Here is a 24,737-nt window from a genome sequence, read left to right on the forward strand (position 1 = left end):
TTTACCATGAAGTGCCTTTAAGAAACTGACCTGAGAAGCACAAGTCCGGCCTGTCTCCCTTCAGCGGTACTGCTGATAGAGAAGGCAGCAGCCCACACGACTTCACAGCAGCTTCTCAAATGGCTTTCACATTTACTTTGTGACCAGAGAGGAAGAGGAAAGGCAAAAAAGAATGAAATGGCCTTTACCTGATCTCTCTCATTTCTTTTTTAGCACAGATTTTCATTAGCTTGTTCAGATATCAAAGCAGACAATGTGTGCTAGGTTTTACCTTAAAGGATAAAACAAAATAATACGTTGGGGGAGCGGGGGAAGGTGGATCTTTCAGCATATCTATCTCTCCCCTAGTGCTTTTAGCTCTGTTGAAATGCTAGCGTCTGTATAGGCTCACCAAAGAAGCATAAAGCAAAAATATGTATTCACAGGAATAAGAATTTAAGTTTATCTCTATTCATTCTTTCTTTAAAAAAGGAAGAAAAAAACCTTGGGGGGCGCATAACAGTTGTCAGTCGACGATTACATTGTTAATTGTAGCTTGGACACACAAACCTAGCTAAATGAATTCTTCTTTTTGATACTAATTAAGCCCCCTGCTTCTCTTTCAATCCCCAGTGAAGATGGAGGATAATTGAACACAATCCTTTTCATAATTCCCTTTCAAATGCTTGAAAGCAGTTATGAATCTTCCCCATCCTACTTTTAAAAACCTTCAATATAGTGACTCTTTTGGAATCTCTTTTAAAAATGTGCATTACTATATTTCATCGTCTTGGCTCTCACTTCTGTAGAAATTTACTAAAATTTAAGGATGAAAATGACAACAATTCCCTAATAAAAGTTTGAATAATAATAAATATCTTAGAATAGTTTCTTATAGTTCTCTAATGTCAACTATTTATGATAGCTTTCAAAATCAATATTGTTAATTACTCATTTGAACTTGATTCTGGTTAAGTGACTTCTTGTTCTATCCAGGCTTTTTTTTTTTACATTTTATATCAGCATAAAAATATCTCTGATATATTAAATTACACTGTTCCTTTAAAAATGAATCTCAATTTGGTGAAACATTTCTTCAATTTGTCATGTAGCACATGGAATTCTATACTTCTTTTCCAAGATATTGTAACCTAATCAAAATAGTGCCACCTATAAGTTAATGGGAGCAATATTAATCCCATCACTTATCGAATTATAAAAGCTGAGAGGTGAAATAGCCCTTTAGAGGCAGCCAGGTCCGAATCACCCACTCTGCAAATGAATCAATGGGAGGACAGGAGATGAAATTTCTTGCTCAACTCTTGATAATCTAGGCCTGCACTCCAGGCTCAGTTCTTCCCATATAGTGTTCCCTCTGCTACACAGCCATTCTCTTTCAGAACACCATGGAAAAGATTCTATGCATGGCCTGTTCTACATCTTTTTCATGGTATTTCAGATGCAGAAACACCTGTTCTCTTCCCCTGCCTCTCTTTCTTCACCTAGGTAACCTCAGTTTATAAATTAATTCAGCAACTATTTATTGTAACTCAATGAATACCAAGAGTATTGTCAAGCCAAAGAATAATACAGAATACTGGTGTAATTATATGCTAAGGAGTGTTCAGACCTTCCCACACTCTTAACAGTGGGATACATTCAGGCCCTGACAATCAAGATATACCAGATTCTGACAGGTGGAGCAAGAGGAGAGAAGAGACACGGCCTGAGCAAGATGGGCCTTCTACTAGGGATGAGTGAACACAAGATGCCTGGAGGAAGGCAAGTCAAAGTACAGGAGAGATCTGTAGCGTTTGGTGATATGGCATCAGAGAGAAGTCTAGTCCATTTCATAGTTTCTTATTGCTTCTGTATTAAAATTTTTTTTTCAATCTTATTCCTATTATTTATGTCACATCATAGATCAATTAATACCAAAAAATACACGTACATATTAATACAGCTATGAAATAGAAGTATGGCACACCTAAAGAGCTATCCTTTTTTAAATTTTATTTTTAATTAAATTTACTGGGGTGACATCAGTTAATAAGATTATATAGGTTTCAAGTGTACATTTCTATGATACATGATCTGTATGTTGTATAGTGTATCCACCACCCAAAGTCAAATCATCTTCTGTCACTATAACTTTGGCCCCCTTTACCTTTTATTACTCACCCAACCCCTTCCCTCTGATAACCACCATATTATTCTCTGTGTCATTTAGTTTTTGTTTGTTTTATGTTCATTTGTTATTTTCAGTTTTATATCCCACATATAAGTGGAACCATATAGTTCTTAGCTTTTTTTCTGACTGCCTTATTTCACTTAGCATGATATTCTCAAGGTCCGTTCATGTTGTTACAAATGGCAGTATTTCACCTTTTCTTATGACTGAGTAGTATTCCATTGTACGTATGTACCACATCTTCTTGATCCAATTATCTGTCAAAGGACACTTTGGCTGTTTTCATTCTTGGCCACCGTGAATAATGCTGCAATGAACATGGGGTGCATATATCTTTGCACATAAATGTTTTCAAAATTTTCAGGTAGATACTCAGAAGAGGGACTGCTGGGTCAAATGATAACTCTATTCTTATGAGCAGCCTCCACACTGTTTTCCATAGTGGCTGTACCGGTTTCATTCCCACCAGCAGTCAATGAAGGTTCCTTTTTCTCCACAAACTCTCCAACACTTGTTGTTACTTGTCTTGTTGATAATTGCCATTCTAACAGGTGTGAGGTGGTATCTCATTATAGTTTTGATTTGTATTTCCCTAATAGCTAATGAAGTTAAGCATCTTTCCATATGTCTTGGGAGAAGTGTCTGTTCAGGTCCTCTGCCCATTTTTCAATTGGATTGTTTGTTTGGTGTTGAGTTGTATGATTTCTTTATATATTTTGTATATTGCCCCTTTGCCAGAGCTGTTGTTCGCACATATTTTCTCGCAAGGCGTTAGCCTATGATCCACCACAGAATTATTAATTTAATAAATATATATCCAGTGTCTATGTCCTGTGCATTTCCTTTCAATATCAAATGTGATCATTGTGATGATCCAGTACTTTTATTACATTTATCTGCCACATGTGATATTTCCTAACACTGGTTTTTTTCTATGTGTATAATTTACTCATATCCACTAACCACCTTACTGTAAACAACAGTCATTAAGGAAAACATTGACTGTCCTTTATAATATATACCAGTGGCCCGGTGCACAAAATTTGTGCATGGCAGGGGGAGGGGTCCCTCAGCCTGGCCTGTACCCTCTCCAATCTGGAACCCCTTGGGGATGTCTGACTGACGGCCAGTAAGTACAACACAGATGAGTAAGAGCCTATAATCTGATAAATAAAATTATTGGGAGGTACTGTTTTGAGGTATTATTACATATTCCCACACATTCTCCTTTGTTTTCTCTTTTTCCTCTCTCCAAGATAAGTAGCTGGTTCTGCCTTTATTGCTAATGGAGAAAGATTTAACAGAACATTCTGGATGGTGGCTACCTGGGTGTAGACATAGGTAAACATATATTGAGCTGTACAATTGAGATTTCTGTATTTTACCTAGCATTTGGCTCTTGTGTTTGCATAAACATAAACAGTGACTTCTAACCCACAGGTTAGAATCATTCAGGGACACTTAAAATTTACTGTTGGCTGGATACTCTCCAAATCAGCAAAATCAGAATCTATGGAAATTGAACAGAATTGGAACACTAATTTCTGAAGGGGTAGACTTGTTGCTTGGAATATTTTACACACACACACACACACACACACACACACACACACACACTCCTAAAGTAATTCCCATGAACAGCTGTCATTGAAAATCAACCCCCAAGGGAATTTAGAGTCCTTGTAAGGGGGCAGAAGAATTCAGGCACAATAAATAGACAATTGTGTTGCTAGAAACAGCAGGAAATATAGGCCTTCCCTCATGCCCTACAGCAGCCTAAAAAGCCTCGCGCTGCCCACCTGGACTCCCCGGGCCCCCAACAGAATGGGACTTTTCCTGCAGGGCCTGGCGCTGCCTGTCCCGCCTCCCGGGTCCCCTATGGACCTGGACCCCTCATTTGGGGCCTGGGACTGCCCTGCCCTGTCTCCTCCGACCCCCGATGGGCCTGGACCCCACGGTTGGGGCTTCAAGCTGCCCGCCCTGCCTCCCCAGGCCCCCTATGAAACAGGACTTTTCGGGCAGGGATTGGCGCTGCTCGCCCAGCCTCCCCCGATCCCTGATGACACAGGACTTTGCAAGTGGGGACTGGAGCTGCTCAGCCTGCCTCCCTGGGCCTCCAATTGGACCTGGACCCTCAGTTGGGGCCTGGTGCTGCCCGACCTGACTCCCTGGGCCCCCAGTGAAACAGGACTTTGCAGGGCGGGGACTGGAGCTGCCCACCCCACCTCCCCTGGCTCCCCGATGGACCGGGACCCCTCGGTTGGGGCCTGGCGCTGCCCGCCCCTACTCCCCAGGCCCCTATGAAAGAGGACTTTGCGGGCGGGCCCTGGCACTGCTCGCCCCACCTCCCCGGGACCCCCTATGGAATGGGACTTTGCCGGCGGGACCTGGGGCTGCCCACCCTGCCTCCCCCGTCCCCCAATGGACCTGGACCCGTGGTTGGGGGCTCGCGCTGGTTGGGTCCGCGCTCGGGGCTTGGGTCCCAATGGTTGCGGTGGGCGCTGCCCCCTTCCCCCCGCCATCTTTGCTGGGTTAATTTGCATAGCACCCCTGATTGGCTGTGGGTGTAGTGAAGGTATGGTCAATTAGCATATTACTCTTTTATTAGGTAGGATATATATATGTGTGTGTATATGTGTGTGTGTGTGTGTGTGTCTGTGTGTGTGTGTGTGTGTGTCTGTGTTTGTGTGTCTGTGTTTGTGTATGCATCTAGAAATACATCAGACAGCTATATGTCAAGTGTCTGAATAATAGAGTCATGAAAAACTCAATAAGGTAATTTATTTCTGTTTCTAATGCTATATTAATGAATTTTATTTCTAATTGTTGTAACTACTTGGACTAATTCCAATGTATTCTTATTTTTCAAATGTTATTGCATATTTTATCAATCATTACCCAATAGAGGCCATCCTGTCACTTTTATATATTGCTGAAATCTTTCTCTGGTTGCAAGTAACTATAAGACCTGCATTTTCAATTTATCTCTCTTCAAATAATTTTCTGTGTTTGCCTATTAGCATAAATCATGTCAAGAATGAACTGGAATAATGACAGAAAGAATATACTAAGGATCCCTCACTCTGGGTCTCTCTATTACAACTGTTTGATTTAGTGTAGATTCTCCTACAAATACAATCCTGGAATTACAGATATAGCCAATACCCACTGTCATTGCCCAGAACCACCACCTGGGTGCCAAATGGGAAATGAGCAGTAACTGAACATTAAAGAGTAGTTAATGATCATGATGTCACTGGCTACAATTCAGTATGCAGTGGCCACCTACTGCATCTGAGGGGCTATGAAAAGTGCCTACAGATATTCATTACCACAGTTCATCCTTTAACAGACTCCGAAAAGCAAGTGCAAAACAGAAGATTGGCCCATGCTGATATCCTGATCTCAGCACCACCTGGAAACATGGGACACTCAGGAAAATATCCATGCTGACCTTAGGCCCAAGTTCTGGCAACCTTGAGTGTAGTGAAATAACATAAGCTTTTCAAATTTTCACTCTTCAGATAAATAGCTTTCATTGCCTATGTGCCTATTACTATGCTAAACATAACACACATTTTTTGCTCAGTCTTGTCAACAACCCCTTTATGACATGAATTATATCCATATTTTACATTAAGGAATCCAAATCCAAAAAGCAAATGACTTTTTAAAAATTTTTGTTAATCCTCACCCCAGGATATTTTTTATATTGATTTTTAGAAAGAGTAGAAGGGAGAGAGGGAGGGGTAGAAAGAGAGAGGGAAAGAGAGAAACATCAAAGCAATTGATTGTCTCCCCCACGCGCCAGCCCTGGCCCCGAACCTGCAATTCCGGTACGTGCCCTTGACCAGGAATCAAACCTGAGACTCTTCCGTGGGCAGGCTGGCACTCTAACTGCTGAGCAGCACAAGCCACAGTGAAAAATGACATTAATAAGATTAAGTGACAATGCTAGTACACTGCTAGAAATAAAAGGTGTAATGCTATATAATAGTAGTACTTATTTTCAAAGTCACAAGATACAAAAACAAATATTTTCATTTTTTGAAAAAATGGAAAACAGTATTTTTGGGGATGGTATGTGTACCCAAAACATTTTTTCTTTTTGAGAGCATGTGACTCAAATTAAATGCCATTCCATCGCAACTGACTTATGTGGCAAGAATAAAAATATAGATTCCAATGAAATAAAGAAGAGTAGTGTTTTTCATTGATGAAGGCATGATTACTAGCATCTATTTAGCTCTTAACCAAAAAAGTACTAAAAAATAGAATTATGAAGTTTTGCTTTTTCTGAATAGTCAAATAAATAGATTTCATATGAAGGAGTTAGTATCCTCCCCTTAAACTCCTCATAGTATTATGCATATTAAAATGCCTTTACCCATTGTGAACTCTCAAAAGGCACAAAAATCAGATCTAAGAAGCAGGCCTCTATTCAGCTTAGTGTCAGGTCACACTGCTCTGAAACCATTAGAAACATGGTGAACATTACACTAAAATAATCATAAAATTTATGAATAAGCATAATAATTCATATAATCCCAACATTTAAAAAAACAGTAGGCTGCTCAGTTGATCACTGCATTATTTTTCCTGAGTATTTACATAGTATCCACAGTAAAACAAGCTCCAAAGGCTGGCCGGTGTGGCTCAATAGTTGAATGTTGACCTATGAACCAGGAAGTCACAGTTCAATTCTGGTCAGGGCACATGCCCAGGTTGTGTGCTAGGTCCTCAGTGTAGGGTGTGCAGAAGGCAGCCAATCAATGATTCTCTCTCTGATGCTTCCATCACTCTCTCCCTCTCCCTTCCTCTCTGAAATAAATAAAAATCCATTTTTAAAAAATCTATGATCTCAAAATAATTAATTTAATCAAATCAACCTTCCTGCTTGGGTACTGGATGGCTTATATAACAGAAATTTATTTTCTTTCTATTTTGGAGGCTAGATATCCAAGATCAAGGCACCAGCAGGGTTGGTTTCTGGTGAGGCCTCTCTTCCTGGCTTGCAGATGGTCACCTTCTCATTGTGTCCTCACATGGTAGATTGTGTGCATGCAGAGAGAAAGAAAGATTTATTACGTTTCTTTTTTTTATAAGGACTCCAGTCCTATGGTATTAGTGACCCATCCTTATGACCTAATTCAGCCCTAATTATCTGCCTAAAGGCCATATATCAGAATCCAGTCACATTGTTGGTTTGGGCTTCTACATATGAATTTTAGGGGACCCAATTCAGTCCATAACAAGTAATCAAAGACACATAAACAAGGAATTTCAATTGCATAAAAATAATATACTAAATGTCAAAATCTGGCAAACAAGAAGCCAGGAGACACCTGAGGGGTATCTGAAAATACTAACCAAGCACATTGGTCTTCTATGTAATGAACTGGTGAATTCAATCAATTTTTAGTTGACAACCTTCCAATCGAACTAATCCAGCAAATGTCAGTATCAATTGCCTTAAAATATATAATATAATAAAATAACTTTTCCTAGGAGTCCTTTGGAGATTTACCTACTCCTTCAAGATGGAACAGTTACTAAACAGTCTATGAATTACTTGCAGTCAAATCTATCAACCATGCTCATTCACAGAAAACAAATTTTGATCTCTCTGAACCCTGCACTGGTTAAGGTTGTAGCTCACCCAAAATTGTGTGCTCCATTACTCTCTGGTGGTTCAGAAAACATGTGTATATATCAAGCCTAACTATCAGCTAGGTGGCCTGTAAGGCTGTTTTAGGTACTCATTATAAATAATGACTGAAAGAATAGGTTCTGACTGTTGTATCTTTACTTCATTTTATGAAATATAGTTTTAATCATAATAAACCTATGAAAGCAGCAACATTATGATAAAAAAAAAGTGTATTTCCTGGGATCCAAGATGGTGGCCAACGGAATGGCAGGCTGAAAGATACTGTGTGAGTGAGAAAGCAAGAGGAGAGTGCGTGGACATGCGGGGAGTGTCTGTATTTGTGAATGAGGGACAGCTATATTCCACAGGACTGTTGGGGATTGGCAGACCAGGCTCCCCTGGCTGAGAAGCCTCTACTACTGCTAAAATCTCTCCTGGAGTGGCAGCTTTGCCACAGAGACCGTGCCATCTTGAAAGGGAGAGCGACTGTGATCAGAAGCCCAATCTTACCTTCAACTGGGGAGACCTCAGATACCTCCCAGGACCCTACAACCACAATGCCCACGGACCAGCTGCCTCAGCTGCGAACCCACAAACACCGAGACTCCAGCTTTCCCATCCATGGGTGCCTAAAAAGTTTGTCCAGGGGGAGACAGAGTGGCGGCCAAATACACAGATGGGTCCTACGCCTTCTCACTGAGCAGATAGAATGAACAGCTGAATTGAATAACATCCACCCAGGAATTGGAGAATTAAACAGCTGGTGAGGCAATCCTTGGACAGAAAGGTCAGAGATTGCCTAGAGAGAGCTCTGCCTCCTCAGATTCATCTGGATGTTTGTTGTTTGGGTGTTTGTTGTTTGCATTTTTTGTATTAGTTGTTGTTTTTTTTGGAGTTTTCTCTCCATATACATATATTTTTCCCCCTTATTTTTTCTTCTCTTTCTTTTCTCTCTTACATTTTTTTTTTCATTTTCTCAATACCATTTTTGCACACTTTTCTCTCCCCTAATTCTCTTTTCTCTGGTGGTCACCTTTATTTGGAGTTATTGGTATCGTGAATACATTTGTGTTTGGTGCCGTGTGCATTGTGGATTGTCAGGTTGTATTTTGTGCCTTTAAGTCAATGCAGGAGAGAGAGAGCTACATAACCAGACACCCTGAGAGAAGCGAACACGGGGAGACAAAGAAACAGGCCCCATATGAAAGAAAAGGAGGCATCACCAGAAAAGGAAGCAAATGAAATGGAGGCAAGCAATATGTCCGAGAAAGAATTCAGGGCAATGGTCATAAGGATGCTGAAAAGGATGGAAGACAAATTCAACAATATGTGTAAGAACCAAGAGGAAATGAAGAAGAACCAAGAAGAAATGAATAATGACATCGCTGCAATAAAGAACACAATAGAAAGCATCAACAGTAGACTAGAAGAAGTGGAGGACCACAACAGTGAGCTAGAAGACAAGGTAGGAAAAAATACCCAAGCAGAGCAGCAACTGGAAAAAAAAACTTAAAAAACAGGAGGAGAGCCTAAGGGAACTTTGGGACAACACAAAACTAAACAATATCTGCATAATACGGGTGCCAGAAGGAGAGGAAACTGAGCAAGGAATAGAAAACCTGTTTGAAGAAATAATGACAGAAAACTTTCCTGATATTGGGAAGAAGAAGAAACTCACACAAGTCCAAAAAGCTCATGGAGTCCCAAACAAGATGAACCCCAAAATACTGACACCAAGACACATTATAATTAAATTGGCAAACACAAATAACAAAGTAAGAATCTTAAAGGCTGCCAGAGAGAGACAGGAAGTTACCTACAAAGGATCTCCCTTCAGACTGTCAACTGATTTCTCAACAGAAATACATTAGGCCAGAAAGGAATGGAATGAAATATATAAAGTCATGCAAAGGAAGGGTCTGAATCCAAGAATAGTGTACCCAGCAAGGCTATCAATCAAAATTGAGGGTGAAATCAGGAGCTTCACAGACAAAAAAGGACTAAGGGAGTTTATTACTACCAAACCAGCAATGCAAGAAATGCTAAAGGGTCTGCTGTAAAAAGAAGAAATAAGAAGGAGAGAAGGAACACAGGCATAAAGAATAAAAATGGTGACAAACAAGTACCTATCAATAATAACTTTAAATGTAAATGGATTAAATGCCCCAATCAAAAAACATAGGGTAGCTGAATGGATAAGAAAACATGACCTATATATCTGCTGTCTACAAGAGACCCACCTCAGAACAAAGGACTCACACAGACTGATGGTGAAGAAATGGAAATGGATTTTTCAGGCAAATGGAAATGAAAATAAAAGCTGGGTAGCAATACTTATATAACAAAGTAGATCTCAAAGTGAAGACCATAACAAGAGATAAGGAAGGCCACTTCATAATACTAAAGGGAGCAATTCAACAAGAAGATACAACTCTGGTAAACATATATGCACCCAATACAGGAGCACCAAATACATAAAAAAAAAAACTTCTGGAGGATAACAAGGGAGAGATTGACAGCAATACAGTAATAGTAGAGGGCTTTAATAACCCACTAACACCACTGGATAAATCCTCTAAACAAAAAATCAGCAAAGAAACATCAATCCTAAATGACTCACTAGATCATATGGAATTAATTGACATCTTCAGAACATTTCACCCCAAAGCCACAGCATATGCTGTACATTCTTCTCAAGTGCACATGGGTCATTTTGAAAGATAGACCACATATTGGGACACAGGCGAAGTCTCTCCAAATTCAAGAAGATAGAAATCATATCAAGCATCTTCTCAGGTCACAATGGCATAAAATTAGAAATCAACTACAATAAAAATAATCAAACACGTGGAGGCTAAACAGCATGCTATTAAACAATGATTGGGTTACCAAAGAGATCAAAGAAGAAATAAAAAGCATCATGGCAACAAATTACAATGAAAACACAGCAATCCAAAATCTATGGGAAACAGTGAAAGCAGTCTTGAGCGGGAAGTTCATAGGGCTACAGGCCTATCTCAAAAAAACAAGAAAAAATGGTAATAAATTATCTAATGCTACAACTCAAATAGTTAGAAAGACAGCAAGAAAAAAAGCCCAGCTTAAGTAGAAGGAAGGAAATAATAAAGATCGGCGTGAAAATAAATGACATAGAGACCCAAAAAAACAATACAAAAGATCAACAAAACCAAGAGCTGATTCTTTGAAAGGATAAACAATATTGATGAACCTCTAGCCAGGATCAGTAAGAAGCAAAGAGAGAGGACCCAAATAAACAAAATTAGAAATGACAGAGGTGAAGTAACAACTGATCCCACAGAAATACAAAGGATTATGAAAAAATACTATGAACAACTCTATTCCAACAAAATGGACAACCTAGACGAAACGGACGTATTCTTGGAAAAATACAAGCTCTCAAAACTCAATCAGGAAGAATCAAAAAACCTGAATAGGCCGATAATGACTGACAAAATTGAAACAGTGATCAAAAATCTTCCAGCAAGCAAAAGCTCTAGTCCGGACAGTTTTACAGGGGAGTTCTACCAAGCATCAAAGAAGAACTAAAACCTATCCTCCTCAGATTATTCCAAAAAATTCAAGAGGAAGGCAAACTTCCAAGCTCTTTCTATGAAGCCAGCATTACCCTAATTCCAAAACCAGATAAAGACACCACAAAAAAGGAGAACTACAGGCCAATATCCTTGATGAACATAGATGCTAAAATCCTCAACAAAGTTCTAGCAAATTGGATTCAGCAATACATTAGAAAGATCATACACCATGACCAAGTGGGATTTATTCCAGGGATGCAAAGATGGTACAATATCCACAAATCAATATATGTGATACATCACATCAACAAATTGAGAGACAAACTCACATAATCATATCAATCGATGCAGAAAAATCATTTGACAAAATCCAACACCCTTTCTTGATAAAAACTCTCAACAAAGTGGGAATAGAGGGATCATACCTCAACATAATTAACATCCAGAAATCTAAGGCCTTTTTATACACCAATAATGAACTCACAGAAAGAGAAAGGAAAAAAAAACAATCCCATTTACTATTGCACCAAAAAATTAAGATACCTAAGAATAAATTTAACTACGGAGGAGGTAAAAGACCTGTACTCGGAAAACCACAGGTCTCTATTGAAAAAAGAGATAGAGGAAGACATAAACAAATTAAAGAATATACCATGTTCATGGATTGGTAGAATCAACATCATTAAAATGTCCATACTACCCAAAGCAATCTAAAGATTCAATGCAGTCCCCATTAAAATACTGAGGGCATATTTCAAAGATTTAGAACAAACTCTCCAAAAATTCATCTGGAACAAAAAAGACCCCAAATAGCCACAGCAATCCTGAGAAAGATGAACAACGTTGGAGGGATCACAATACCAGATATCAAGCTATATTACCAAGCTACGGTTATCAAAACTGCCTGGTACTGGCACAAGAACAGACATATAGACACCAATGGAACAGAACAGAGAACACAGAAATCGACCCAAGCCATAATGCTCAATTAATATTTGACAAAGGAGGCAAGATCATACAATGGAGTCAAGAGAAGTCTCTTCAATAAATGGTGCTGAGAAATTTGGTCAGATACATGCAAAAACATGAAACTAGATCACCAACTTATACCATACACAAAAACAAACTCAAAATGGATAAAGGACTTAAATGTAAAATGGGAAACGATAATAATCCTACAAGACTCCATAGGCAGCAAAATAGCAGACATATGTGGTAGCAATATCTTTACCGACACAGCTCCTAGGGCAATGGAGACTAAGGAGAAAATAAACAACTAGGACTACGCCAAAATAAAACACTTCTGCACAGCAAAAGAAACCATCAACAAAACAACAAGAAAGCCCACTGCATGGGAGAACATAGTTGCCAATGCTATCTCTGATAAAGGTTTAATCTCCAAAATTTATAGGGAACTCATACAACTTAACAAAAGGAAGATAAACAATCCAATCAAAAATGGGCAAAGGACCTAAATAGACACTTTTCGAAAGAGGACATACAGAAAGCCAAGAGACATATGAGAACATGCTCAAAGTCACTAATCATCTGAGAGATGCAAATCAAAACAACAATGAGATACCATTTCACGCCTGTCAGAATGGCTATCATCAATAAATCAAAAAACAAGTGCTGGCGAGGATGTGGAGAAAAGGAACCCTAGTGCACTGCTGGTGGGAATGCAGACCGGTGCAGCCACTGTGGAAGACAGTATGGAGTTTCCTCAAAAAATTAAAAATGGAACCCCTATTTGACCCAGCAATCCCACTTCTAGAACTATATCCCAAGAAACCAGAAACACCAAGGATATATGCACCCCTATGTTCATAGCAGCACAATTTACAATAGCTAAGATTTGGGAACAGCATAAATGCCCATCAGCAGATGAGTGGATTAGAAAACTGTGGTACATCTACACAGTGGAATACTATGCCACTATAAAAAAGAAGGAACTTTTACCATTTTGCAACAGCATGGATGGAACTGGAGAACATTATGCTAAGTGAAATAAGCCAGTTGGAGAAATATAAATATCACAGGATCTCACTCATATGTGGGATATAATGATCAACATAATTTGATGAACAAGAATAGACCCAGAGACACATGACAATGGCGGGGGGCGGGGGGCGGTTAGAGAGCAACCAAAGGACTTGTATGCATGCATATTAGCATAACCAATGGACACAGACACTGCGGTGGTGGGGGTTTGCCCAAGGTAGGAATGGCTGGGGGGTAGGAGGGATCAATCGGGGGAAAAGGACATATATATAAAACTTTAGACAATAAATAAATAAAAATAAAAAAGTTTATTTCCTGATTTATTAAAAGCAACCAAGTCTATACACAGACATAAATACTAAAAATTATGTAAAAAGACCTCAAAGAGAAAAGTAAAATGTCTGACTTCATGCTTCTTTCACAGAAAAACCTTGAAGACCATTATTGGTATTCAAAAGCACTTGAACTTCACAAATACTTTAAGCATATCTTTGCATTTCACTTGAATATTTAGAATATTTAAAACATTTTTGTGATTAGTTTTCAAAATGAAACCACAAATTAATTACAAATTTAATCATTATTTCTAGATTGAATAAATTCCCATTTTAGGTACTGCTTATAATTAACAATTTTCTTGCTTCCCTTTCATGAAATACTTTGTTATCAGGACTTTTAAAAAATGTATTGTCTAATTTTATTGTGCTAAACTAATTAAAAATTAATTTTTTATTTTGTAATTCTTTCCCATTTTTATTCACTCTCTGGGTACTAAATTATAATTAATTCTGCCTCTTTTCCTCTAATACATTTATGTTTATTATCATATATATTAAATTTTCAGTTCTGTAACTTTTTCATTTTATTGCTTTGCACACTGACAATGTGCACTTCATTAAAGACATGTAATCCCTTAGCTGTAATCAAGGATAACGGCAAATCTTTATAATATAATAATGAGCTTGATATTCATATTTTATTACAAAAACTTCCCATTCAACTTGAAAATTCTGAAGTTCCAGGTTCTTATGACAAAACTATTAATAGGTACATCTGTCTTTTTTTTTTTTTTTTTTTGCCTGCTACCACTATAAGTTAAAATGTACTGACTCATGTATTTATTTTTGTCAGAGATATTTAGATTAATTTAGATAATTAACACCACACACAAAAGGACTGAGGGTTGTTGTTTACCTGAAAGTACTAAGTATCTTGTGATAAGATAAAGCAATAGCATTCTGCTGTTAAACCTAGATTCTTTGACCCAGTCCACATATCCAATTCCATCCAGGTTGCTGCAAATGATGAGAATTCCTTCTTTTTTATGGCAGCATAGTATTCCATTGTGTAGATGTACCACAGTTTTCTGATCCAGTCATCTGCTGACGGGCACCTAGGCTGTTTCCAAATCTTAGCTATGGTGAATTGTGCTGCTATGAACATAGGGGTGCATATATCCTTTCTGATTGGTGCTTCTAGTTTCTTCGGATATATTCCCAGGAGTGGGATTACTGGGTCAAATGGGAGTTCCATTTTCAGTTTTTTGAGGAAACTCCATACTGTTCTCCACAGTGGCTGCACCAGTCTGCATTCCCACCAGCAGTGCACGAGGGTTCCTTTTTCTCTGCATCCTCGCCAACACTTGTCGTTTGTTGATTTGTTGATGATAGCCATTCTGACAGGTGTGAGATGGTACCGCTTTGTTGTTTTGATTTGCATCTCTCGGATAATTAGTGATGTTGAGCATGTTTTCATGTGTCTCTTGGCCTTCCTTCTTCTTCTTTTGAAAAGATTCTATTTAGGTCTGAAGCTCGATCACCAACTTACGCCATACACAAAAATAAACTCAAAATGGATCCAGGACTTAAACATAAGACGGGAAACCATAAAAATACTAGAGCAATAAACAGGCAGCAAAATCTCAGACATATGCCAAAAGAAATTCTTCACTGACACTGCCCCTAGGGCAATGGAAGCTAAAGAGAAAATTAACAAATGGGACTACATCAAAATAAAAAGCTTTTTCACAGCAAAAGAAACCATTAACACAACAAGAAGGCCTATGCATGGGAGAACATATTTGCAAATGGCATCACTGATAAAGGTTCAATCTCCATCTACAGGCAGCTTATACATCTTAATAAAAGGAAGATAAATGATCCATTAATATGAATAAGTCAAGTCAAAAGTCCAGACTTTAAAGAAATGCAAAGGGCAAAATGCAGTGTAGCAGGACAGGGAATAATGGGACTAAAAAGAGGGCTTTTTTCCAATTAGTACTTCAGAGATGCTATCATGCTCTTCTTCATCCCATCTCTTCATCATGAATCTTAGTAACATTCTCCAGAATTCACATAGTCCCTTTGGGATTTCACATAATAGTGGCATCACCCAAACTTGCCAGGTTTCTTTCTTTCTTTCTTTCTTTCTTTCTTTCTTTCTTTCTTTCTTTCTTCTTTCTTTCTTTTTTTTTTTTTTTTTTAAGAAGGGTAAGGGGTGGGACGGTGTTCTAGGGGACAATTGAAAGCATTCTGCAGAAGTTTGCTGGGAATGGCAGTGATAAGTGATCATTACAGTCAGGTACAATGATCTGCTTAGCACCTTAATCCAAAAAAGAAAATCAGGATAATGGATCAGCTTTAAAAATTAGTCCTTTCCCCTTGGTTAAGTGGTAACTAGGTTTAGTAGAAATTATTTCCTTCTATTTAGAGGCCTGTTTACTCTTTTTGTCTGCCAAAAGTAATTCCTTTACTGGAAACTAAGTCCATCTTAAAAGGTCAACTAAAGGGTAAAAAACATTCAAAATTATCAACAACAGAATATTTGCCTTGAGATTAAAAGTAAAAATCGCTCCCTAACAGGTAAACTTTCTCAAGGTCAGAACACCTTTGCTCTCTTCAATATTCTTATTTAAAGGTAAGGCTTTCAAGTAGACACTTCTAACCATCTTAGGTTTTGACTGTCAACCCTCTTAACCACTTTAGTTCTTTACCACTCTTTCTCTGAACTTACTTTTCTTATCTTTGACGTATAAAAATGTTCTCACTCTTGCTAAGTATAGTACATTAGGACATTAAACTCCTTGGATCTTGAACTATCTATTTATTGAGCTCCACGAAGGCAGAAATCTTGTTCTTTTTTGTACCCCCATTATCTCAGGAATGTAGCAGTAAAATAAGTAAAAATGTAATGGTCCTATAACCTCCACAATTCCATGCATTGTTCTTTTTCTCTAAGGATTTATAACAGCCGTGGGTCGGCAGCCCATACAGCAGGTCCCTTGCCGGAGTGGCTGCAGCATCCTGGTGGTGTCTGAGAGCACCCTGGGTGGAGGTGAGGCTGGGCTCCCAGTCACAGCAGCTCTCCCCTTCCAGATGGCGCGATCTGTGAGGCAGAGCCAGCGCTCCAGAGATTACAGCAGTAGCAGAGGCTGCCCGGTTATGCAAGCCTGGTCTGCCAGTCCCTGAAGGTCCTGCGAGATCTAGCTGTCCCTCACTCAGTCACACACACACACCACACATCCACAAACTCCCCTTTCACTCCCTCACTCACACTCTCCCTCAGTGCTGTCCTCCCATCCACCATGCCTTGGAATCTCCTCCATGGCATCTTATAACCTCATGTGATTATCTTTTACTCTATTAGGAAATTCTGAGAACAGAACCTCTGTCTTCCCCATTTATTTCCACAATATCTAGTACAGTGCCTGGAACACAATAGAAATTCTATATTTTTCAAATTCATGAATAAAAAAATACACAGAAGATCTTATGGTATGGTGACAATGCCCCAGCAAGAATAATATATAGGAACTTGCTGCAAAAATGAGATTATATATGGAACTGAATCTGCATCTCTGCTTTGCCAGAGAACTCAAAGTTAGAAAGTATGGTAGGAAGAATAATGGTCATGAAACATATTCACACCCCAATCCCCAGAAATTTTGAATATGTTACTTTACATGGCAAAGGAGACTTTTTAGATATAAGTAAGTTTAAGAACGTTAAGAATGCAATATTGCCCAGATGGTGTCACCTATGAACCAGGAGGTCAGGATTCCATTCCCAGACTGGGCACATGCCAAGGTTGTGGGCTAGATCCCCAGTAGGAGGCGTGCAGGAGGCAGCTAATCAATGATTCTCTCATCATTGATGTTTCTATCTCTCTCTCCCTCTCCTTTCTCTCTGAAATCAATAATATATTTATTTTTTAAATTTTTTTAAAGAATGGGATATTAGCTTGAATTATCCAGGTTGGTCCAATCTAATTACATAGTCTTTAAAAATAGAGAATTTTGACCAGCCTGTGTCACTCAGTAAGATTGAATGTCAACCCATGAATCAGAAGGTCAGGGCTTGATCCCCAGTAGGCAGCGTGCAGGAGGCAGTCGATTGATGATTCTCTCTCATCATTGATGTTTCTATCCTCCTCTACCTCTCCTTTCCTCTCTCTGAAATCAATAAAAACAGATTTTTAAAAAAATAGAGACTCCTGTCACAAAGAGATGGGGAAATAGAAGCAGGATCCTAGGGATGCTACCTGAGTGGCTTTAAAGTTGGAGAAATTTGGGCAGCCTAGAGAAGATGGGAAATGGATTCTCAGCCTCAAGAAAGGAATGAAGCCCTGCAGATACCACGATTTTTGCACAGTGAGACTGGTGTAGGACTCTTATGGAACTGTAAGATAATAAATCTTAGAATTCAGCTATTTTAAGCTTCTAAATTTGAAATGTGTTGTTATGACAGCAATAGGAAACTAATACAGAACCTGAGGCTACCTGCTCAGAGGCTACATCCCCAGACACGTCTGGTGTTGCCTATAATAAAATAACTTCAAAAGTTTCTTAGTAAAATAACCAAATAAGCACATCAATATAAGTACTGATTCTTTATTTTGGTAAATATCTTGGTATATTAAATAACAACAAATTCAAATAATGACTTAAGACTTTCCCTCAAAAAAGGTATCTTTATCTATATCTGCCCATCCTACTTAATTTATAGATTTACTCAGCCTGAAAAAAAAATAATTAAATTGTTTTAGCTTGCTCAGAGATTTATTAGAATACAAAGTATATTGAGTTATCATCTTTCTTTTATAAATGACATGATATTTTTGAAGTTTTTAGTGTGGATAATACATATTATTAATATGCATAAAGAAATATGACTTCTCTACTACCCTGTTTCAAATAGGAATTTCTCAGTTTCTCCTCAACTTGCCTGCTGGATGTGTGCTGATTTAAATAGAATGTCAATATGGTTTGCAATCTCACCCTACTCTTAGGAAAATTCTGTACTATTATATCAACTTTATGATTTCATGTAAAAATGATTGTTCTGGTGTCCTGGTAACATCAAGTTTGCAAATAATTTTCCAAAATTTTGTTTCATGAGAATAATATTCCATAAAAGTTTGCCTACTGATTACGTTCTTCTAATAACTGTCATAAGAAAAACCTGAGCCATATATTCCAAGTTCAATAGGAAAGTGTCATGTGTTATGCAATTTTCTACTCAAATCAAATTAAAAACATTTCTGCTGAAGGAGTTACATGGACAACTGTGTGGTGATAGCCAGAGGGAAAGAGGGGTGGAGGGAGGTGGAAGAAGGCAAAGGGGGGATAAATGGGGATGGAAAGAGATATGATTTTGGGTGATGAGCACATGATGCACTGTGCAGATGATGTTTTATTCATTTGACACTTGAAACCTGTATGGTTTTATTAACCAATAAATTTATTAACCAATAAATTTAATTAAAAAAAAAACTTGATACTGGGTATCATCATTAGGAAAAAAGTATTTATTTAAAATACCCCCTCATTTATTTCAGAGGCTGATGTTGATACGCATGTCACTAATATGATTTCATTTATGTGGAATCTAATGAATAAAAAAAACCTAACAAACAAAATAGAAACAAACTCATAGATACAGAGAACAGACTGACAGCTGTCAGAGGGGAGGAGGGTCAGGGGATTGGGTGGAAATGGTGAAGGGATTAAGCAAATTATAAGAAAACACTGATAGACAGACAATAGTATCATTGACAGTGGGAAAGGGGGGTAAAGGAAGGCAGAAAAGGGTAAAAGGGGGAAAGTGGTGATGGAAGGAGACTTGACGTGGGATGGTGAACACACAATACAATATACAGATGATGTATTACAGAATTGTACACCTGAAACTTATATAATTTTATTAACCAATGCCACCCCAATAAAATTCAATAAAAATACATGTCAGCATGGGAGAACATATTTGCCAATGTTATCTCTGATAAGGTCTAATCTCCAAAATTTACAGGGAACTCATACAACTTAACAAAAGGAAGATAAACAATCCAATCAAAAAATGGGCAAAAGACCCAAATAAACACTTTTCGAAAGAGGACATACAGAAAGCCAAGATACATATGAAAACATGCTCAAAGTCACTAATCATCCAAGAGATGCAAATCAAAACCACAATGAGGTACCATCTCACACCTGTCAGAAACAAATGACAAGTGCTGGTGAGGATGTGGAGAAAAAGAAATCCTCCTTCACTGCTGGTGGGAATGCAGACTGGTGCAGCCACTGTGGAAAACAGTATGGTGTTTCCTCAAAAACTTAAAAATGGAACTGCCATTTGACCCAGTAATACCACTTGTAGGAATATATCCCAAGAAACTAGAAACACCAATCAGAAAGGATATATACACCCCTATGTTCATAGCAGCACAATTTACAATAGCTAAGATTTGGAAACAGCCTAAATGCCCATCAGCAGATGAGTGGATTAGAAAACTATGGTGCATCTACACAATGGAATACTGGGCTACTGTAAAAAAGAAGGAGTTCTTACCATTTGCAGCAGCATGGATGGAACTAGAGAGCATTATGCTAAGTGAAATAAGCCAGTCAGTGAAATAAAAATACCACATTATCTCACTCATTTGTGGATAATAAAGAACATTATAAACTGATGAACAAAAATAGATACAGAGGCAGAGAAGCATCGAACAGACTGTCAAATTACAGTGGGAAGGCTGGGGAGGGTGGAGGTAAGGGGTAAGAGATCAACCGAAGGACTTGTATGCATGCATATAAGCATAACCAATGGATACAAGACACTGGGGGTGGGGGGTGAGGGCATGTGCCGGGTATAGGGGAGACCGGGGGAAGGTCAATGAGGGGGGAAAAAAGGAGACATATGTACCACTATTTGCAATACTTTAAACAATAAAATAAAAATTTAAAAAAACTTGACAAAGGTAACACTTGAGCTAAATATTATTTTTATTTTTGTTTATATGTTGGCCCATATTTGTTACATCATGTAAAACAATTTGCAAATTGTTAAGTCCACAAACTATGATTAGTCAGATAAATTGGAAGGGGTACTCCTTATCTTATTCCACTCATGGAGCATCAGAAGGTGAGGGTGGAGCAAGGGGATAAAGTCAGTTCCAAAGCTCTGCCTCCCTCACACAGCCCAGCAACCATTCCAGAGTCAGAATGTCTAACTCTACGTCAGAGATGGGAAGTTTTACCTGAATAAATTGAAAGGATCTAAACTTGGGACCTTAGGAACATTTGGCTTGGAGAGGAGTTGAGACTCAAGTTGGAATCTTGGGATTTAAGAGAAATCTGCATGCTGAAATCTGGAACTCCAACCCCCTTCCCTTGGTCCAACTACAAGAGGCTGGTGTACAGAATTACTCTTTAGGCAGGAACCCAAATGATTTCACAAGGGCAACATTCTCCAGATATTGATACTGAAAGTTGCCAAAGTGAAAATCCCGGCTTGCCAGATGCAATCACCCTATGGTTAAACTCATTTGTCAAAAGGACTTGCTTCCCCACACAAAGCTCCCAGCCAACATTTTTGTCACTCACTCTTAACAAAGAACAAAAGACAAGAGTCACCAGACCTTTGTGAAAATCTTCCAAAATAAAAGTAGAGACCAAAACAAATAATTTTTAGTAATGGCTACCTGGAAAAAAAAAATCAGAAGGAGGATAAAGGATACTTGCTTTATTCTTCAATATGTAATTCTGTATTCTTTGGCTATAGTCTCAGTAAGCATATGTTTGTTTAGTTTAATATTTAAGAAGTGTATAATTGCCTAAAAAAAAAAAAAGTGATTTTGCTCACTTGTTTGGATGACCACAAAGCAGGTCAAACTTGAGGAAAGAAGTTCTCTCCATATTTTTGTACCCTCTAGCATCTGTCAGAATTTGAGATCTCACAGAAATCCGCTGACTCCAACACCAGCACCATCAGTCCCTCAGCTATTTCATAACACACCAATTAGTACACCATATTTTCTTCCTTTGCAGCAGATGGTGTCAGAGACAGTTTGCAAGACTTCTGCCTTCCAGAACGATTTGACTCAGCTTGATTGGCTTCATGAACTGGTTATCTAGGGACAAAATGAAGACAAAAATGATATTATGACTAGACTTTCCAGTTGGTGAACATACAGTAATCAAATTATTCCAGCCAATCATATAATGTTTTCTTACATGCACCCGTAATATTCCACAGTAGAACAGTCAGATTACCTATCCCCATGGAGACAGGCAGCCTCGGCTCAATTTATTTATTATGACTCTGAGTTGATTTTTACTAACAACATTGTAATTATAAAGCAAATCATGAATTATTAGAATATTATGCCTGATTTGATTCAGTAAGGCTTTTAAAATAATTTATAATTACAAAGTTGAATTATGTTTCCATCAGTTAAAAATAAGCATCTATATTTCCTAATTTATAGATTCTAAATATTCACAATTCTACCTTTAGTTTCCTGTGTTAGTAAATATAGGCTAATTGCTATAATAAACCAATTCAAAAATGTATAAAATCTCAAGCACAAAATATATTTTTTTCTTGCTCAAAGTCCAAGTGGTGACACAAGGATTCAGGGTCTTTCCTTCTTGTGGCTACACAACCTGTAATGTGCGGCTTCCAGAGTCACAGGGCTTTTCTGCGACGTGCTGAGGAGGAGAAAAAGGCCTAGAGTGTTACACATAGCTATTGCGTCTATAAAATTTGTCAAAACTGGGATACTTTAGAGAGTAAAAGCGCCAGTAACCAGACTTGACAAGTATAACCCATGCCTGTCCTAAACACACTAAGATTATGATAATCCTATGCATGAAAGGATTTATGGACCAGGCCTGAGAGTAGTATACTTCACTCCTCCTCACATCCCAATTTATCACATGACCACCGCCAACTGCAAGGTAGACTGGAGTATTGGTTTGATCAAAGCTCATCAGCCAGCCTGTCTTTGCTGCTCTTATTTTTACCACACTTAAGTGTTATTGCAAATATTTTACCTAAAAAGATTCATTTATTCTATAATATTGATACAAAGTCCCTGTTCTCATGGAGTTTATATTCTAGTGTGGGAAATAGTGATAAACAAATAAACCAATATATAAAAAGTACACTGTCAGGTATCTAGACACTCCCTGAAGTAAAAAGTCAGGAGGAGGATAAAAAGTAAGCAGGGTACTTTTTAGAGAGAAGGGTCAGGGAGAGCCACACTGTGATATGGAGCAGGAACTTGAATGAAGCATGAGAGGGAGCTGTTTGAGGATCTGAAGGATGAGCTTTCTAAGCAGAAGAAATGAAAGCCATAGACAGGGTGGGGCAAAAATAGGTTTATAGTTGTGAGTATGTGAAACACAGCTTATTCTTGGATTATTATTTATTAATGATTCAATGATTCTATTATTTTCTATACAAACAACTGTAAGCCTACTTTTGCCCCACCTTATATTGTTATAAAAGTGTCAAATTACTCAGTCAAGCCTGACCAGTGTTGCTCAGTGGTTGAGCATCGACCTATGAACTGGGAGGTCATGGGTCAATTCCTGGTCAGGGCATATGCCCAGGTTGTGGGCTCAATCCCCAGTAGAGGGCATACAGGAGGCATCTGATCGATGATTCTCTCTCATCATTGATGTTTCCATCTCTCCCTTCCTCTCTGAAATCAGTAAATATATATATATATATTTTAAATTATTCAGTCAAAAAATGTTTTCCTTTATTTTAGATAAGTCTAATAAATAGTGAATCATGACTATCACTACCTGCTGTCATATTTTCAAGAAAACTAAAATAAAAAATACTTACTTTTCAGCCTCTCAGAAATTATAACTAAAATTTTTCATACAGTTATTTTTCCCGTCAAGCACAAAATTATTTTATTTTAAAGTCTTATAGTAGAAGCTCATTACAAAAGTGTACACACATTTTTTTTCTGAATTTCTAAAAGACATAACATGACATTTTATGCTTTCTTTATTACTTTCAGTTGCAAGTAACAGAAATACAACTTAAACTAGTTCATACAAATGAGGGAGAAGTATTAGCTTACTGGACTATATGAAATTTTGATTCAGGAACTTTTTCTATCTTCAAGACTTCTTCTTCACTCCTCATTTAGTTTATCTCTGCATTGACTTCCTTTCTCTTCAGGGGACTTTTTCTGTCTGTGGAGCAAACATGGTATGGTTCACATTATCAATTATTCAGTTATTATTTAGCTTTCAGCTTCCAGCTTGCATTATCCTACTATGGCAATCCTAAAGGAACTAAAAAACTTCTCACTGTTTTGTACATAGCACAAGGAAGATTCTGAATGTCCTTACTTGACTTACCCTCCCCTTGTACTAATCCCTGTGGCTGGGTGGTCACAGTTCCATTAATTGAAGTGGCTGGAAACTAATTTCTCAAAGGAAAAAAATGTACTAGAAAAATGGGAAAAGTATTTCTGGGCAGACCAAAACAGCAGATGTCCACTCAAGTCATCATTAAAAATGTATATCTTTTTAGGAAAGGTACCAAGTATTAAGTACTATGTACCACATATCACAGACATTAGAATCAGGTAGACTTAGGTATGAACCAGAGTTCCACAGGTTACTAGTGTGTGACTTTGGGGATGTTGGTAAACTTCTTTAAGCTTAGTTTCTTGATCTGTTAAATGCTAATAACAATAGTACCTGTTCCACAGTTGTTGGTATAAATTAAGGGAACATTTACTTATTGTTCAATAAATTATTATTTTAATTTCATGTGCTTTTCAATGAACTCTCACACTAGTTCTATAAAACAGATATTAATAGTTCTAGTTATAAAGAAACTGAGGCTCGAAGAGATTCAATGACTCTGCCCAAAGTCATACAGCTGGTAAGTGGCAGGTCTGCAATTGGGTTCAAATCCCATGTCTACAAGATTTTAAAGCCTGTCCCCTTTCCACCATACTACATGGCCTCAATAACTAATTACACACGTCTTTGTAGTTGTCTTCAGAGACACTGAAGTACAGAGTTATTTTCCCCTAAATGAAGTGACATCTC

Source organism: Eptesicus fuscus, chromosome 2 (genome assembly GCF_027574615.1).
Source record: "Eptesicus fuscus isolate TK198812 chromosome 2, DD_ASM_mEF_20220401, whole genome shotgun sequence".
In the NCBI taxonomy this organism is placed as follows: Eukaryota; Metazoa; Chordata; class Mammalia; order Chiroptera; family Vespertilionidae; genus Eptesicus; species Eptesicus fuscus.